The 19833-nt window shown below is 41.3% G+C and overlaps 1 long non-coding RNA gene across 1 annotated transcript; it reads left to right on the forward strand.

Annotated features, from left to right (window-relative positions):
* The first annotated feature begins 805 nt into the window (after positions 1–805).
* Positions 806–16227, forward strand: LOC136287650 (uncharacterized). Its single transcript, XR_010720234.1, has 3 exons — positions 806–998; positions 11740–11870; positions 15755–16227. It is a non-coding gene; the product is annotated as an uncharacterized lncRNA (long non-coding RNA).
* Positions 16228–19833: the final 3606 nt, after the last annotated feature.

Genomic DNA, 19833 nt, shown 5'->3' on the forward strand with positions numbered 1-19833 from the left:
TTTTTTATAGGTTTGGGTTGGGTTTTTTTGGGTTGGTTTTTTTTTTCACAAGCTACTCTCTTCATAGTCTTAGAAAATCACTTTCTACACAAGATTTTTCTCTTAAAAACAACCTTCTGACTCCATTCTGACAGAAACATCCTCTAGCATGAACCAGGCTTCTTCAGGAAGGAATGGAGTGTGTTGGGGAGGAAAAAATGCTTCCTGGAAAAAGTTAATCAGTATAAAAGGGAAACGGTCAGCAGCATATGTATTCATTCTGAGGAGAAACTGAAGTAATCCAAATGTGTAAGATATTTTTCAGCAACAGGAAAGCACATTATTTTCCTCCTCATGTACCCTGTACTTTGTTCTTCTCTCCTGGGGGAGCTGCTTTGCTTTTTCTTTTTTTTCCTTTTGAAACTTAAAAGGTTTGAGAAGGAAAAACAAAAAACAAAAAAACAACACCAAAAAACAAAACTGGAGTGAGTCATAAATTGAAAATACATGTAAATGACAACTTCCTTTGTCTTTGCTCCCCAGTTAACAGATAACTGACCTTAATCAGCACGTTAAGCGTGTCTGTGTCACGCATCGCTGAATTCCCTCAGCATTTTGGTAACCTGGCAGCTCTGTATTCCCTGTTCCTCGGGACCTGTGAGATGGTTGGTGACAGAGGGGAGGTGGCACCTGCAGGTTTGCCGAGCACACAGGCACCTCTGGCCCTGCAGCGAGGTCTCACGCTGAGCTCCAGCCTGAGGAGGTCTCTCCTTGACCGCCACCTCCAGGAAGGAGGAAGAGAGGCAGCAGGGCTGGGCAACGGGGCCAAGCCCAGACGGGCTGCTGGGGATTTAGCTGCTCCCCAGGGGGTGGGAGCACCTTCACTTCACCTGCTGTGAAATATCAGCTGTACAGAGCAGGGAGAAGTCAAGGGAATAGAAAGGATGAAAGAAAAAGGAGACTGGAAGTCTGAGCAGCGCTGACATTGCTTTTGGCCATGAACCCTGGAAAACCTAGAGGTAAAAAACTCCACTATGGTGATGTGATTTCCTTTGAGCTCTGGGCTGGTGGGCACTCTTCAGAAAGTCAGTTCCAGACCTCGGCTGCTTCTTCCCACTGCTCCCCTCTTCTGCTACCTCTGCTCTGATTGCAGACCCCACGGGAGCCAGGAAGTCACTCCCAGCACGCCTAGAGCACATTGCAAGGGTGGTTCTGGTTCCTGCCAAACTTATAAACAAATCTGTGCTTCAAGAAGTGCTTCCAGAGATGTATTTTAGAAATCTGAAGGGAGTAGCCAGTGTTCTCTCTGAGTGCTTCTGAGTTTGTGCCCAAAAGGGCTTGGTATTTGACTCTGCTGCTCTGGTTGTGGTTTAGTTTTTATCGTCTAATCCTACTCTTTTCATACAGGAACTGAAAATTGCCCGAAGACATATTTTTGAAAGCACACCATAATCATGCAATTCTGGTTTCTATCACACCCTTGAAGGGACATTTTCTGATCTCACTCACACCCTGGCAGGCAGAGTTTGCTGTGGCTTTGTGTGCTGGAGCAGAGAGACCAGGAGAGAGATGAAAACCCCAACAGTTTGTTATGCAGAACACGGTTATTTTGGTGTCTTGCCAGTCATGCCAGAGCGTCAACAGATGTTGCATATGTGATTAGAGCCTATCCAAGTAAACAGAAGGAAACTATAAGGGTTATGATATGACTGCTGTCTCTAGTTTTTGGTTAAATTGCTAGAACCATAAATAAAACCTACTCACCTGAAAATACCTTGCATTTGCTGTTTTCTTGGGTTTAAAAGAGTTTCCTGAGGGAGGTGCCTTTAACTTTGGTTGAAGAAGCCTGATTATTTAATTTTTTAAAATTGCTCAAAGAAAATATTATTGTTTTTCAGGAACAGCAACAGTTACTGGTAGAAACATGCTATTGCTGGTTTACAGACTTGGAAAGCCAGGCATATTGTACATAATTTCTGATGTGCAGTATGTCATCCTTGACTATAAAAAGGCAGGGCTAAGCCTAGGTAGGAGCAGTGACTGGCTTTGAGGGGCAGAGCTGAGCCTGGAGAGACAGGGCAGCCGGGGTTGTGAGGCTGGAGTGCTTTTCCAGGATTGTGTTTCCCTGATAAGATTACCGCCCGGTTCTCTGCCGTGGGCCAAAAGTGCAAAATACCACAGTTTATCAGGCTACTTAACCAAGGTGAATGTGTTCACTTTTTTTTTTTAGTATATTTTTTTTTTTTTTACTTATAAGTGGCGTACCCTGGTCGCAGATCAGAAAGTGCTGCAGCCAAACCCACCGAGTGGGCATAAGGCAGGGCTCTGTGCCAGGGGTGCACTGGGTATGACAAGAGTTCCCTCTCATCCTGCTCCCTCTGCAGCTGTGCATCCTCTCTCCAGTGCAAGCCTCAGATTCAGGAGATTTTCAGGGTTACTGTTAATTCCAGTGGGAAATGGCACAAATGTTATATAGAAAATTACATGGTGGGGAACTGCTGAGTTTTACACATTGATTTCAATGGAGTCTTTCATACGGCTGGAAGACCAGAATGTGATCCTGTGCCTCACTTTCTCTTGGATGTAACCTAAGAGGAAAAGTGGGAGACTGAACGTTGCCTTTTAGGAATCTGGCCCTTTGCCTTTGATTTTATTCCAGAGCGGAAGTAGCAATGTTTGCAGCTCCCACGTTGCCGGTGTGTATATCATTCTAGACAGCAATTTCTTTGTTCAAAGATGCTTTTAGATGTAGGATTGAGTGTATTGAGTGCACTGATGTTTAGCCTTGTGTTTTTACCCATATACCTGCAGGTCTGTCATGGCTGTAATCTTCTGTTGATGCATATGTTTCTGGTCTACAGGCAGTCTTTCACAGCATTGTTAACGGCAGTGTGCTCTTTCACAGAGAGCCATGGAAAACACCTGCCTCCTACAGCTGCCAAGTTTTTTTCAGATGTAGTCTTCATTGCATTGTGCTTATCTTTTATACATATATGCATAAATACATGCATATATAGACATATGAATATTTTATACAGGAATATTCTCTCAGCTGTCATGGAATAGTAAGAGTGACTAAATAGAAAAATGTGAAATAACAATGAATACCTTCAATGTCCCTACTTTTAGTCATTTCATGCTGTGAATTTATATAAATGCATCATTTTCAATGATCAGTTTTTTGAAACTCATGATGCATTTTAATAAGCAGCAAGAGATTAATGAGCAAGTGTATGTGCAGTCATGGGGGTTTTAGGTATAATTTGAAAGGATTTAAATTTTTTTATTAAAGTGCAAGAGCTTTTGTTTCTGACTATATAGGGATAAGGGAAAAGAAAAACGAATGCATGTTCCTGAACAAGCTAATTATTTTTGTCTTGGAACATAAAAGGCTAGTATGTTAATATGTAAATATTCTAGTGTATATTTGCCATGGTAAAATTGGAGATAAGGATGGCAAAATGCAAAATTAGGCATGAAAAGGCTTATGCAAGAGTAAGGTCTGGTGAACATCTCATAGGCTAAGAAAATCTGGTTTTGTGAATTGATCTTTGAAGGAAATATTCTGCATGAAGATGAAGAATAGGTTATCTTGGAAGGGATAGTTTTTCCACTGGCATACAAGCTATCAATTTTCTAGTGCTCTTGTGAGAAATAGAAAAGCTGTACCTCATCAGGAGAGCTGTAAAGACACCAGTCCTCTGTTCCATCAAAGCAGCTGATGCCCAGCACCTCTGCCAAGGGATAATAGGTGGTACAAAGGTGCTGCTGTGGGAGACCATACACACAGCGTGTCTGAAGGCAGAAAGTTACACGGGGGAAGGAAGAGAAACATAATATTATGGTTTTTAAATGTTACTTCTCTGAGCTGCAGTAGACAAGTCATCCTAAAGAGAGGGGGCAGTGTGGAGGAACACATGAACACAAGGGTGGGAAGTATTACATGCCACAGAAAATTGCCACAGTGAGTAAGAACAATAAGAAATACAGGTTTCCTTTTATTTTCTTATGTATTATGGTTTTCCAGACAACATGAACATTATCCTGCTAGGAAAGGCTGCTGTGGTGGCCCCAGAGAGCAACTCCTCCTCCAGGTGACTGCATTTGCCGATATGTTTTCCATCCAACCGTTCTCAGATGTGTTCAGTTTAAATACAGCCCCAAATCAGCCATTTTCAAGGAGCTGTTGCTGAACAAACACACACTGAGAACAAGCACAAACTTGTAAACTTTCTCTCCATCTTGTGAAAGCCTTTCCAATGCCTCGGAAATGAGGAGAAGACACAGCATCCTCTGAGGCCTCAGAGGTGGGGCTATTTAGATCCCCAAACACATCTATTGCTGCTAAGCCCTAGACACGTTGAGACATGGCATGGAAATAGTGTCACTGAGTTAAGGCTGAGCAACATCATTGAAAAGCTAGTGTTGAGGATAAAATATTGATAAAACAGGAGTTTGTCAACCAGTATGTTTTGAGCTGTGATTACAAGGCTGTTAAAAGCCAGCGATGAAGGTCCTGTGGAAGCACCCCCTTGGGTAAGCAGAGACAGCTCGCTGAAGAAACAACGAGCTGTCAGCAGGAATAGTTAATGGAAGGGCTTGTGAGGGTGCAGCCTCCCCCACAGATCAGGTGGTGACATTTCAGAGCCATTTCATCAGGGGAGGGGAGTGAGATGTACAAGGCAATGATCTTAGAGCATTGTGATAGCATTCCCTAAAGGGGGAAGGAAAAATAAATTAGATCAGTGATCTCCCTGAGCAGAGCTGCCAGTTGTTAACATCTCTGAAGGGAGTGCACAAGCCAAGATGACATTGCTGAGGAAAAAGGAGCAACTCATTTGTCTAGATGTACTAATGCATTATTTTGATTGTACCTGTGCTGGTGGGCCCCTGTTGCAGGAGGTTATGGCTTGACAAATACTGATTAAACAGCCCCTTTCTGAGGATAAGCTGCTGCAGAGAAGAGCAGATAGGCACGACTGAAAGTGTTGTTTTCCTTGGGATAGTGTATGTGGAAATGGCAGAGCCCTGTTGGCCTCTGATGCTGCCCAGGATCGACAGGTGGAGCCCTCAAAGTTATCAAAGGTGCTTTTAGGATTTAAAATAAAATTGCAGTCTGGTGTCCCTTGTTACCCTGCAGATGCAGTGTCTAAATGTAATCTGAACTCATGGTTTTTAATGGAGTGTATACTAATCACTCAAAAATCAGCATTATTTTTTTCCTTTATAATGAGACTGAACTTTTTATTTGTATGGGGATGGAGTTTTGCCAGGAAGGCTTATGTCAAGTGGTTTCATTCAGCAATGTGAAAACTTGTGTGCTTGTCTCGGCAGGTAGAGAGAAGTGGAAATCATATACTTGCAAAGAATGTAACTAATGACTCCACTTCTGTATGTGGGTTTTTTGTTTTTTTTTTTTTTTTCCCAGGGAGAAAGCTGGTGTATAAGTCTTCAAAATGTGATTTAAAATGAGACAAAATTTTCCTATCCCAAATGTTTAAGTCTGTGTTAAAACATAAATATTGCTTTGTGGGACCAGCATGCATTCCATTGTACAAGAATTTATGTGCAATAATCAATAATAATTGGGAAAGCTGTACTAGGAATTTTAGTGAACTGTTCATTACTTTAGGCTATCTTGATTAGAAAATCAGAAAACAGTTTGCATTTAACTTGCAGCTGCAGTACCTCTTGCCTAGACCAGCCCCAGAGTGATGGGACACTCCTGTTGTGCCAAGGCTGGGTTCTCAGCTATCGAGCAGTGTCAATGATGTTTCCTTGCAGCCACCACCTGCCAGTGTGACTCTGCCTTCTCAGCCAACTCTTTAGGCTCTGGCAGGAGCAGGCAATGCCCAGCTGATCTTTTACAAAGGAGGTTTTTCTTGGCATGTTGGTTCTCTGTTGTCCCCAGTCTTCTGCTAGCCAAAAATGAGTGTGAGCATTGTCTGCCTCTACCCAAGACAAAGTTCAGAACCACAGGAAAGATGTCTTGGAGCATCTTATCTAACTGATGACAATGACAAGGGAAGGACTGATACCATATGACTTTAACCTCTGGATTTTTGTGCTGCAGCTTGCAGTGGGGATGATCTGAAATGTGTAATGGTGTAGAGTGTAGTTCAGGGTTGCTGCTAAAGGGGAGGAGTGTAATGGTTTAGGGAATTTACTTCATCAGACCCGGCTCCAAGGTGGGAATACAGTAGCCTCTCTGGACTTGGGTCATCTCCTCAGCAACACCTGCCTTTTCCCTCAGCAAGTTAATAGTTTGTTGCAGGAGGGAAGCAAGGTATGGCAGGACTTTTCTTCCCTGCAACACATCCTGTGCTGTGCTGAGTTTTCTCATGCCTAATAATTGAGCTGATTCGGCCTTTCAGCAGGATAGCAGTGGTCTGAAACAAGGAATTGGTTTAATACCTTATGACAGAACTAATGTTAACACTTTAATTTTCCCGCTGGCAACAAGGAGCCTTCACTTGGCTTTGCCACTGCCAACAGCTTTTCCAGCTCATGGGTGACAGCCTCCCTTCTCTGTGCACAAAAAATGTAGAATCTCTCCCTTCCTTACAGGGAAATGGAAGAATTAATTCCTAGTTACACTATGAAGCCAGCAAAGATCAGCAACAAGGAGAGATGAAGATTCAGTATCTTAGTAAAATGTTTCTTTGAAGAGATGTTTCTAAAGGAGATTGATGACAACCAGGAAGCTGAAACACCATCCATTAAAGGAGATCTAACATGACTCCAGATAGAAGCCAATTATTTTTTAAAAAAACTAACTGCTTTTTAGTTTTGATTAATGACTTGGCACCAGAAATTGGACATTTAACAGGACTGGGTTCACTGTGGAAATGAACATCACTGGGAGTCACTGATGCAAAACTAAACGTTTAATGACCAGACAAGGCCATTATTTTACCTTTTTTTGTATTTCTATGTGTATGTGCAACGATGTTTATCCTTGTTGTTTGACAGCTACTAGGTCAGAGCCTTTTGTGCTCAGAATAGTACAAAAGCATGAGTTCCAGCATAAGATCAAATCTAGATACAAACAGAAATGCATAATTTCTATTTGTGACCATGAATTTCAAGAGGAAGCAGGTTCTGCACTCAGTCAGAGATATTTTTAAAAACAACTGGCATCAACAGAAAGTAAATGAGATTAACAGTATTTCTTCTGTTTTATAAGCAAACAACACATTGCGTTATAAGCCCAGTTCATTGCAGAGTTTCATTTACCCATCTCATTCTTTGCAGAGGCTAGCTCTGCTAATTTTCCTGAAGAATTGATAGTCAGAAACCTTAGATCTGAATGCAGAAGAGGATAAAAGCAGTTTAGGAAATGTTATAAACCTATACAGAGCTAAGCATGTATAAAAAGACATTTTGGGATTGAATCCAAGAAGAGGGTACGGCTTTAGAGAGTGCTGCACTTTTTCTCTCCTGGCTGGGTCAGGCAGGGAATCCACTGTCAGGATGCATCCCTGCCTGCAGCCATTTCACTCTCTCCCCACGTTTTGCTCTAATCTTCTCACAAATGTTCCCAATACCTCAGCACCTGCCCGAGATGTGCGCGTGTTAAATGTGTGTGAAATCAAGAAATGGCTGCCTGGGCCTTGTTGTGATTAGAGCTTCTGTGAGCTGCTCTCCAGAGGCTTGGGCTCTGGTAAAAAACCTCCAGGTAGATTAGGAGTAGCTCAGCAGCTTGCTTCCCTCTTCCCATCGAGTTTTTGATGAAAAAGTGAGTCTGAAAGCTGCCAGGACTTATATTTTTTTATATTCAGCTGCACTATCTGAGGGTGATATCAGTTAACAGCACCAAAAGAAAGAGAGTGAGAGAGAGAAACTTTGTGCTCACAGTAAAACATGGATATTTTGAGCTCATTTCTTAAGTCTGGGAGGGAAGGAGTTAGGGATTAGCTGGGGAGAGGGGGGTATTTAGAGGAGGTATTTCTCTACTGACTTCAGCCAAGATCTCTCAAGGCTCATAAATTTGACTAGCAGTGCTTTTGTTTCTCTTGTTGCTGATTGATAGGGATCACTGAACAGCTCTTCTCCATTTTCCCTTAGTTTTATTATTTTCAAACTCTCTCATCTCAGATAAAAAGACATTGCCAGAATAAAGAAACCAAAATACCCAGGCTTATTTTGTTTCATTTTTTAATGTCTCATCATCTACATTATTCTTGATGGGTGTTCTTCCTCCTGAACTAGCAAGATTTCTCCTTCACTCTGAAAAAGATCTTGAGAGTTTTGCTCTGGAGTATATGATTTCTGCCAAGTCAGTTTATAGACAACAGTAAGGTTCCAAGGCCCAAGATAAGCCTGATCCCATAGATCCCAGAGCCCACACTTAACTCAATGGGCTGTAGCCCCTCCTGGCTGGGTCTGCTGGTGAATTGAGCATTCAGTAACTACAGATTGCGACTTGATGGAGTTAAACAGGAGCAGGGAGAGAATCTGCAGCTTCCTTTTCTTTCAGTAGAGAAATTGGTATCTCCCTCCAGAGGCTTTTTAAAGACCTTCCAAATAAAGTTCAGGAGAGTGAAGTGCCGTTAATTAATCACAACCTAAGTTCCCAGTACAAGGCGGGAACTGCTGCTTTTGGGACCAATGTTTGAAATCCCAGACGTCATTTGCAGAAGCACCTGTCTCTTGTGTCTTGGGGTTAAATTTTGTCTGTTTTCTTTTCTTTCCACTGTGTTTTCTGATCATGATTCACCCATTTGTTGGTGTTATTCTGGCATTATTATTCACTGGAGGGAATATTTGAAAGGGAGATGAGATTTACTGAGAATAAAGAGCTTGTCTGCTTTTTACAGTTCTAAGGATACATTCAAAACAGAATCTCCTTTTAAACTAACATTTTGGCAGACTGAGTTACCTCTTTTAGGAAATTACTCTCCTATAAAAAGTTGGTTTTTTATTTTAAGAGAAGTACTTGAGTTTAGTAAACAGAAGCAACTATTCATTCCACAGATCTGTTCCAAGAAGACAAGTATTTGGGGCTTTTTAGTTAGCTGTTTTTTTTTTTCCTCATTTTTCTTCAGTCTCCTAGCTGATTTGTTCTAATTTAAAGTGTATTTCAGATGTCTTGTGATACCAAGATTTCCCTATGCTTCATGCTTTTGGTAGGAATCTCTCTTTAACAGATAAGGGAAGTAATTTTTCTTGTCTGCACCAATAACTGCTTTCTCCAGGTCAATTTCTCATTGTTTTGTTGTTGTGTAAAAACTCTCAGGCTTAAAAATAAAACTTTTAAAGCATTATTTGGACTCAAATTTAATAAGTGAATTAAATAAGCGAAATAGAATATGAAGCATTTTTAATCAATTATTATGTAAAACAAAAAAAGTGCACTATGAATTATTTCTTTATACAGACACATGACACTAGGACGGGAAGGTCATAGCTTCAGACAGAGAGACACAGGACAGCGGGAGATTTCCACAGCTCATTTAAAATAAGTTCATAGTTTTCTGGCATCTTTTGAATTTTGAATCTGGTTGCTAAGGAAAAAAAACCCCAAACATTAAGGACAAGGGAGATTTAATAGTTGCTGCAGCTTTCTGAGCTCTTTTAATAATTTTAGCTTTCCTGTGTGAGCTTCAGTTTTCTTAACAGTTTACTATTAAATTGTTAACTCTCACTCTACTGAAGAATTAATGCTCATTCAGTGTTGACTTTCAGAAACATTTTAGGCATTACCTAAATGTTAGTGCCACCTTCCTGTTCAACCTGTATTTTCAGGACAATGACAGCAACTGCTTCACAGATTCTTCACTGGGAGACAGGAGTGTTATTAATAGTAAACACTTGAAATTCTCCCATGGTCCCTGCTGGATGTGCATGGTTGGTGATGGCACGGTGACTGCACGTCACCAGGCAGAGCTTGAGTACTTTTGCAGTGGGGATTTGAAGTGCAGCTAGTTGCAATAACCATTTAAGATGACAAAAGATGGTTATTGTTCTACTGCAGGCTCTGTGTTTTTCCTTTTTTCCTCAGTGGCAAGGCTGTGACTAGAATTTCCAGAGAGAATTTAGGAATACCAGCTGTGAGGACCAGGTCCCTTAAACGAAGCAGAGGAAAATGAGCTTTTTTTTTTTTTTTTTTTTTTTAATAATTTGGGGATCCTCTGGATAATGAACCACATCCATATATTTGCCACAAAATCAGTAATGGTCCGCTGTTTAAAAAAATCAGTAAACCTGGATGGCATGGAGGTACTTGCTGAGGCGTGGACGGAGGAGAAGAGAGAGCAGTCTGACAAAAATTCTGCTCCTAGAGGTTTCCATACCATGTGCATGGGAGCTGCCTTATGTAAAAGCAAAGAAAAAATGCCATTGGAAAGAAACACTGCTTCATGGGCATCTCGCATGCAAATACATCTGTGCTCACATCTGCGCTGGAATGCAGACATAGATACAGATCATTAACATCTATTTTCTGAAGGTGATCCAAGGTATCAATCACCTGAATTACTGCAGTAAAACCTGTCTTCTAATGAAACAAAAGTGAGACATGAAAATAAAAGGTAACCTACTTTTAAATGTTTATAGAAGATAAAGGTTTAACCACAAGTCTTTCATCAAATGGAAGACAGTAGGAAAAAAAAGTTTAGAAAATGCCCTTTGGCTGCTCTTTACTGTGTGGTGAAACCTCACAGTATCTCACCTCATATACTATATGGGCCCTAAAGGCAGCTGGAAATGTTTAGAAATACGTCTATTTTGGTACATGGCTGCCTCTCTATCTGTTATATCCAGCAGTGTTTCAAGGAAGGGAGATATTTGCTTAAATGAAAAGCCCAGACCAAAGTGTGAGATGGTAAATGGTGCTCGAGGGTATACAGCAGTCTAAACGGTGCCCTCTGTTAAAAGAATCAGCCACCTGACTGCTCATTAGTTAGCAGTAAATAATGAGGAATAGCTTGAGGCAGGAGCTCAGAAGTGCAGATGTCCCAAAATATTCACCCAGTTTGTGGTGTCATGAGATCTGTAGTGTCGTAAGGTAAAATACACGTAATCCCTCTTCTGAGCAAAGTAAAGCATTTTACAGTCTTTGTGCAGTCTAGTAATTTTGTGTAGTCTTTTCAGTGAGGATATCAGAAAAGCAAAAGCAAGGTTCATGAGATAAGGCAGTGACTGCATAATTTCCCCCTTCCCTGTCATGTTGAGTGCCCAAAAGGCATTTAGCAATATGTGGACAACCCTGGAAATTCCCCTGTTTAATGCTGCGCCCTCCTCCCTCTCAAAAGGCAGTGTGTAATGAATCTTGAATTAGACTAATAACAAATCTGAATTTCTCAGATGGCTCCTGTTGTTTTAATGGGAAGACCAGCACCTCAAACCAGAACTACCCTGAAAAGAGAGCGAGTCTGGGTGAGCAGTGACAAGGCTATGGGAAAAGCCCAATCATATTCAGTGATGGTGCCACTGCAAAGAACTGCAGAGATATATTAGGTTTGAGCAGAAATTAATTTAAAAATGTATGGACAGTTTTAAAAAAGGTTGTGTATCTTTTCTGATACCCTAGAGACTCTTTCTCTTAAGATCTATAGCAAGTCAGGTTATCTTTGCTAAATTTTAGGTTGCTTTGGATTTTGGGTGCTCTCTAAGGTCAGAAGATACCTATAGGAAAGTTGTAACTAGCATTTCAGTCACGAAGAATCTTCAGCCCCATAAAATTTTAGTTGGGTTGCTCAGTGCCTATATTTTCCTTTTAATGAACATTTCTCCTCCCTTTTTTTCTGCTTTTGCCAGTTTGGGTACAGCTCCCCAGTTGTCTTGAGGCCTATGAAGCAACAATCTTTGAAGACATGAGAAGGAAGACCAAAGTCAAGGTCTGCTCTCCACAGCTATCGTGATGCAGCACCCCCTGCCCTGTTGAGGAGGTGATTCCTCTTGTCTGCTCTGTTCTGGCTTCTCTCCATCCCTCTGACCCTCTGGCACTGCATCAGAGCTCAGCCTCAGGCTCCAGTAGGTCTCATCTCCTCTTGTATCAGGTGTCATCTTATGTCATCCTCTCCCTCTAGCTCACAGCTCTACCTGCCTTGATGTTTCTTTGATGTGTCCAGCTTAATCTCATACCAGACAGACCCTGAGAAGGTACCTGCCCAGGAAGGCAGTCTGGGCAGACTCAGATGCCACGGCTGTTACACGCTTTTCAGTCATTGCTGCCATAATCACTGCCTGGGGAGGGACTGATTGAGGTCCCTGCTCTGTTCACAGTAGGTTTCTTACCTCCTCCTTGCCACAATCTGCCTCTACTTGTGGCCTACTTACTGTGCTTTGCATGTTCGTTATCTGAGCTGAGATGCTGAGCTGAACCCCCCTTTCCTCTGACTTCTTACCTTTCAGCACAGTGTCAAATCCTGTTTGCTGAGAACCTGAAACATTTTTAATCTGGTCTGAAAAAATCAAACAAACACTGCTCAGGAACTATCTAAATCCCATAACCAGGGGGTTTAAATTAGTTTAGTGTTTGGGAAGCACTTAAAAATGCATGCCTGGACTGCAAGTCCAGGTTCTTTCTTTTGTTCCTATATGCCTCTCCTTGATCTCAGCGTATATGGCAGAGGCAGAAGGGATGTTTGCAAAGAGAAGTGGAGCTGAGCCATAGTGAGAAAGCATGGGGAGGGGAGGATGGGTGCCCCTGCTGAGTGCGCTCTACCAAAAAAGGAGTAAATCTGGCTGTGTTCTCCCAGTCTGTGCCAGGCTGGGCCCACCCTAATTCTTGACCTCTTCTTCCCTGCTGATGCTGTGTACAATTCCCATCTTGGATATGGTCAAAAGATTTTGTTTGTCCTGAGGGACCAAATTCAAAGGTAGGGGGGATCTCCACCGAATGGTCACTGAGCCCAGGAAAGGCTGCTGTGGGACTGCTCTGGGAGCTTTATTCTGCGAAGTAAACTATCTATCATTTTTTTGCGACTGTTAAACTTTCATATTCTCTCTTTCTCTCTCTGTCATGCATTTACACCAATTTAAATTTAAAAAGAAAGACCAAGTGGAAAGAGAAGTGGGAAATCCAACCTCAAAAAACTCTCCATAAAATCCACAAATTAAGGGCAAGTACATCATGAAAGCATATTAGTCAGAGAGCTATAAATTCCAGCAAATTGACTGTCATATATAATCAAACACATACTATAATATATAATAAATTGAAATAAATACCGCTAACCAACCTCAGGCTGTAAATGTTTAAGATTAGTCCTTCATACCACATGTACCTGAGGTATAAATAAAGAAAGCAGGAAGGCTTTAAAAAAGAGAAAAAGAAAAAAAAAGTGTGAGCCTCAAAAATGGGAATTGGAATGAAAATGCAGCCGTTTGAGTTACCTTTAGAAACGGACCTCAAGGGTGTTCACAGCATAGATACATTCTCATGCACCACTCAAGAGTGACCAGAAGATGAGCACCCTACTTGCCAGAGTAGCATCCCTGCTATCAAAGACACAGTTATACCAAATGGGATAGGTAATGAGCGAAATCCTACTGAGAAACCAGTTGGGATGGCCGGCAGCAGGACAGGGCAGCGTGCAGGGTGGTGGGCTGAAGAAGCCAGACCTAGTTCCACATGAAGGGCTCCCAGCCCATCTGGCTGTATCCACACCAGGGCAAACGTGGTGGGAAAGCAGGAATCTGCTGTCACATCAGGCGCTGCACTGTGGCTGCTGCGGGGTAAATGAAGGCCCTTGGGAAAAGGCTGGCAAAAGGAAGAGCAGCCTCACCCGAGCTGGCTCTGCCACGACCCCAAACACGGACCTGAAACGTAAGGCAGTTTTCATTCACACGGAGCCCGAACTGCACCGGTCTGTCAGTCACTAGTGCCAAAGCCCTTCAGGTGAAGATAGACTTGAGAAGCGTCCCGAAGCTGCCTGAAACCCGATACTTCCTTCCTGGCGGGATTCAAGTCCCACTGTCAATAGCGTCAGTGCAAAACGGAAGCAGCGGTGTTTACAAAATTAACAAATGGACTTCAAGTTAAACACTGAGCAATTTGTGAGACCGCTTTTTTTCTCCAAGCCTTGACCAGTCTCCTGAGATTGCTTGCAGGTGAATGTTCTGTTATTCTTTCTGGACTGACTTATTCTAACATCATGTCATTTTTAATTGCTTTTCTTGAGAAAATATGCTTGCAACTCCATCCTGTTAGCCTCCTTAGGGTGCTCTTGATGTTAACCTTTTGCCAGGGCTGCATTTCCCATTCCTAAGTCACACATATAGCTTTACTGGCTTCTAATTAATTACTGCAGTTGCGAATGCAAAACTATATTCTGTACATGGTGCCCTATGGTATTAAGCTCTGGGATTGCGTGTAGTACAAAAGTAAATGGCACAGGCTTGTTTGCTCTGGGCCCCGGTCCTGTGAAGATACACAGGCTCTACATATGCAAAGAAGTCTTACTGACTTACCCGGGACTGCAGACGGGAAGAAAAAGTTCAGCACGTGCCTAAAGACTCAGAATCAGGACTTAAAATGTTAACTCCTACAGCAAGAAGGAGAAGCTTTTATCACAGGACACCCTCGGGGACATGCAAAGCAGAAGGCAGCGTCCTACCTGCCAGTGTAGGATCTGCCTGATTTGCTTTGCTGGACCCTGATCCTCCATGCAGCCTCTGCAAAAGTGGAGTATCTTGGTGTTCACATCCCCAGACATATCTCAGGAAGTTCCTGAGTGGGTGCAAAGCCTTGGCAGGCGTGGGTTCCCTCTGCCTTATCATCACCACTAACCATTTGGCATGAAGTGCATGAACGATGTGATATTTTTAGCAAACTCAGTTATAGCCTGTGGACTAATCACTTGTTTCAACAAGTAGCAAGTATGAAGCTGGAGGAGAGGGCAGGAAAATATCCAGAACTGAAATGAATATTATTACTTTTCACCAAGCAAGCAGAACTCCTTGCAACAGGATCAAAATAACTCTTTGTCAAAAGTAAAAGGGTTTGCTGCTAAGGTTTATGAGGAAGAAGCTACACTAATGCATTAATTAGGTTATACAATGTTTATCTTCTTTTTCCTTTCGGTTTGCACCATTAAATGTAAAAAGCAGATCCATCAACATCTAATGTTTCTTCAAAACACCATGTAGTGTCTAGAAAACTGAACTGTCAGGCATGCTTGTCATGTACACATATTTTGTTATTAAATGTGTTTGGGCATGAGTTTTGGCAGGATTTCTTCACAGCTCTCCTGAACTTTTCTTGACACCTTTTATGGCACGTAATACATCTACAACTCAGGGCTGGTAAGCTCTTAACTCTTTAATTATAAGCCTAGAAACTCCCTTCCTAATTATTGTCCTATAAGCAACATGATCTAATTCTCATGCCAAATCCCAGAAATTCATGCTGCAGGTGCTTTGCTTTGTTTGGCTGCCTTTTGCTATTTTTTTTTTCTTTTTGCAGTGTCAGGAGAGTAGTGTGTACTCTGCATTCTTGTCTTGGTGTGATCCTGGAGCAGTTTTCAGTCTCTTGCTAGCTGACTTGATTGAAATCTAGTATTTGTCACTTTTTCTTGCACCTTTTCCTCTATCTGAGGTCACTGCTCAGCTCTCATGCAGTGCATGCTGCTTGGACCAGGTTTAATCGGAGGAGCAATTTCCTCCTGTGCAGGGTTAGGGTTTAGTACTGGCGATTGTGCTGTACCAAGTGTTACCAGAAACCTCTTTCAAAGGGAGTGGGACTCATATAAGTACTGTAGGAAATAAAAGAGCAAGAGTCTCGTAGCTGATGCGTCTAACGCTACATAAATCTTTTTTTTCCCTCTAGGGAGACTGAAGTGGAAAGTGGCTCAGTGCCTTGCCAAAGGCCACAGAGGGTACCAGTGCTGGAGAGAGAACGGACCCTGCCCGTCCCCACTCTGTAGCCTCCATGTGATCCCTTTGAAAATTTCATTTCCTTCTATTGGACTGATTTAAAAGAAAATAATGAAATGGGGAATTTTCCTCTTTTTCTTTTGACTTGAGGGAGGAAGTCAGAAAAGGTCTGGCTGATGATTTAATTAATTTAATAAAAGAGGAATTACCTCTAATTTTGTGAGATTTCTACAGAAAATGTAAATGATGAGTATATCATATTAACTATTAAATCAGAAAAGAAAGATACAGCAGTCTAAAAAACTAGAAAACGCTTCCATCTTTCCAAAGTATCAGGAAGTCATATGTACTCATGCCATACTTGTATGACACAATTTTATGTAAGCCTAAATATAAATAGAGAAATATATTTTGCTTACTTATATTCTAAACAAGAAATACATACTTCATTGCAAAATGAATTTGTTTCTTTTGATACTCATTCAGCACCTATATATCAAGCTGATTGTCTTACTACGGAAAAGATTTCTGTTCTTCCTTAAATCTGGAGTTGCTTGCACAGCCCCATCAGCCAACAGCATCCTTCCATAGCCTTTCAGAACACGTACAAATGGCAGAAGGTGTTAAGAGATGCAGGCCACGAGGCCAAGAAGTTTAATGATGGATTTATTATTGAAAAGTGTATGCACTTTCCTGAAATACTCATTGAACTTCAGGCTCCTCTTAAAGTCATTGTTTAAACAACAGAGTTCAGTACTGAAATAGTCTGTGCAATTTCCAGGGAGGAACCCAAAGGACCCCTCCTGGATGACAAATTGTGGAAATTTCCAAATCAAGTTGTAAACTTTCTTTCCAGGTAGATAACAATTGTTAAAACTGTCACTGTTCTGTAGGTTTATACACTGAAAGTGAGAGAGCTTGAACTTCATGAAAATTCCAGACCCAAACAAATTCAAACTTTAGCATTAGTTCATACTTGGGTTTGAGTTTAATAATTTGGACTGACTTTGGTAGCCATATTGGTTTTGCAATAGCAGATTTCCTATGGCTGTATTTTTCCAGGCTGATAATTTTTGATAAAGCTTTCTGAGGTTCAAGATCAGCACCACCTGGAATCTTGTTTAAGAAAAGCAAAGTATTTTCCTACCTCTTCCCGTGCAGCTGAGTAATTGCTTTCAGTTTGATGTTTTTGTGTTAAATGGCATTGCTTCAAACCCTGTGCATGTCAAACAGCAGAAAGCTAGGGGAGTTTGAAAGGTTATCGCTGTTTCTCTTCGAATTCCTGTGTACGGAAACCCTTCGGAGGTGGTTGCCTACTGCAAATCATTGTTTGACAGCTTCACTCAACTTCGAGACTTGTCAACTCAGGGGCCAATCTGACAGCTCTCAGGCAATAAAGTAAACAAAGGATTTGGACCGTCAGGGAAGGAATGCTTAAAATCATTCCTAATATTTCTCCTATTCATAACATGTCACCAAGCCAGTGAAGTTATGAAGGCAGCAAGTCTCAGCTTCTTACGCATCCCAGGTGGTGTTTGCAGGTTAAGGGAGAGCTTGGGGGGACCCAGGCAACAGACTTCCACCAGGTATCATACAGATTTGTTCCCCTGATAGTATTCCTGATAATAACGAAAATGCTAGGCATTTTTCTTCAGATGGATGGATTTTCAGACACTTTATGCTCTAGTCTGAGCTGAAAGGTGATTCAGTATTGATGGTAACAGAACATCATGTAACATTTGTTCTTTAAAACAAAAAAAAAGTGACCATATAATACGTTTCTTGTGCAATAGTGTAGTTAAGAGAGATATCTTTCCTAGAATCCAGGAAACCTGCAGACACTGGCTGTAAAAATGCTCAGGTGCAGATGGTGCTGGGATCTGCTAAGGGTTAATGGCTACATGGATGTCACCACTGACATACCTGTTAGTGGACTTAGAACATATCAGCACATGAACTAACAGGTACATTTTCTGAAACAGTCACTTTTACAGGGTTCTGCCTTTGTGGAAATTATCCTAGACACCTTAAATAACCTTTGTTTTTGTTCCTGTTGTTTTTGGAGAATCTGAGCCCAAATTTGATAATCTGACTATGTTAATGCATTGCCACTTGAATGCTCACAATTATTAGCAGCTTTTGGGAATGTAACCTGATTCTTTGGATATTTTTCGTTGAAAGTTTTAGTATTTCTATCAGGGAATAATTTGATTCAACATAAAGTATAGAAAATCTGACCTAATTTTTAGATTAGTGTGACTGTTCCTTGAACATCTATTTTGAGAACTCCTGCTGCTAACACACCTAGAGCTGACCCTTTGTTAACTGCATGGCATGTGCATGACAATAAATTACCTGTTGTCATTATTGAAAATGACTAATGACCTGCTAGCCTTTTAGGATGTTATTTAAAAGTCATTTTTCTAAAAGAAGAACTCTATTCCCTCTTGAGGTAATGCTTGCCTTTTTTAAAAAAAATAACTCCATTAACTGTTGCTGCTCTGTACTATTATAGGTCTTCAAATTACAGTAGTTGCTATGCAGTTGTCATGGCTAAATTGTCTTATTGTTCTAATAAGAACACCTTACTAGACACCCAACTAGCATAAATACATGTAGCTGGGTGTTCAATGGATTTAATCTACTGTAGACTAGCTGTAATGTTTAGGGATAATGTTAAACATCTTCATCTATGGCAGTGCTACAGGTCTGTTAATTCATGGTTTAAAATGAGCCTTGAACAAATGCACTTGAGCAGACACTTGTGCTTGCTAAGAGATTAAAGGCTCTGGACCATGAGAAGAAAGGAAATCTCTATAGGTTGCTAGCCAATGGTTGTTTTCTTTACTGTTGGAGTCAATGAATTGAATTGTAATGGACTGGACTGACTCCACATATGGAAATTACAAAGAACAGGATCATTTTTTGTTTCCACATGAAAATTTCAATTATTCTGAAAGTCAGCTATGCACTTCAAAATGCAGGACTGTGAGACATTATTTGAAACTCTGATAGGTCTTTTTTTAGCATAATATCCCTTGCTTATATATGAGTCATTTGCGACGATATACTTTGCGTTAGCAGCTCAGTTGTTGCTATAAATGTAGTTGGTTTGACATCAGAGCTGGAGGTGCAGGTAAAAGCAACATGCATGGTGCCATGACAGTGGGGAATACTCGGTCAAGGATGCACGTGAATTTCATTGCTACCAATGTGCAATGACTAAAAACTTGATTAGGGGAGTTGATTTATGAGTCTGTGTTCTTTTGCAATGTTCCTGAGACTTACCTAACCTAAGCTGTGTTCCCAGATTTGTCTCTTGCTGATACTGTCATGACAGACTCAGATACATCATAGCTGCTCTGACTAAGTAGCAGAAGGGCAAAGTTTCCACCACTGAAACTGCTCTTACTGCACAAAGCTAGACAGAGTGATGGAAGTTAATCACTGAAACACGAACAGACAGGACTAGCTTGTCATAATAAGAAGCTATCAAATCACAGCTCTGTAAAACTCTTCAATGTTTTATCACGAACAGCTGTCCAACTCTTATAATTTCATGATTAATGCATTGCAGAGTGGTTTCTTCCCTTATGCTGTTGCCTGTAGCAATGTTTTTAATGGAACTGGTCTTGGTCATATTTATTGAAAATGAGCTACAATTCTGCCTGTGCCTATGTGCAAAAAAGCATGAAAAGGAGGAAACCATTCTCAGACCTGGCTCTATGCATGGGAGGAGACTGCCCCACATGGCCTGCCTTCCATCGTGCCCCTTTGATGGCAAAGAAGGAGGACTGTGAGCATTGTTGGAAATCTGTGTTAAGCTCCATCAGCATAATTCCTTTTCTCCACATGGTAACATCAGTGAATAGTGTGACTGGAAATGGCTTCAACATAATTTACTCCTGAGGAAAAACAACGAAAAAGAGCAATTGCTGACTTGTACACAGTCAAGTTTGGGGAGAATTTAAATAATAATAAAGTCTCTTCTGTAGTGTTTCCGCATGAAGAAAAAGGTGTGGGTCTTCTGCT

The sequence above is a fragment of the Chamaea fasciata genome, unplaced genomic scaffold (assembly GCF_029207755.1).
Source record: "Chamaea fasciata isolate MVZ Bird 193981 ecotype frontalis unplaced genomic scaffold, bChaFas1.0.hap1 SCAF_3, whole genome shotgun sequence".
Taxonomy (NCBI): Eukaryota; Metazoa; Chordata; class Aves; order Passeriformes; family Sylviidae; genus Chamaea; species Chamaea fasciata.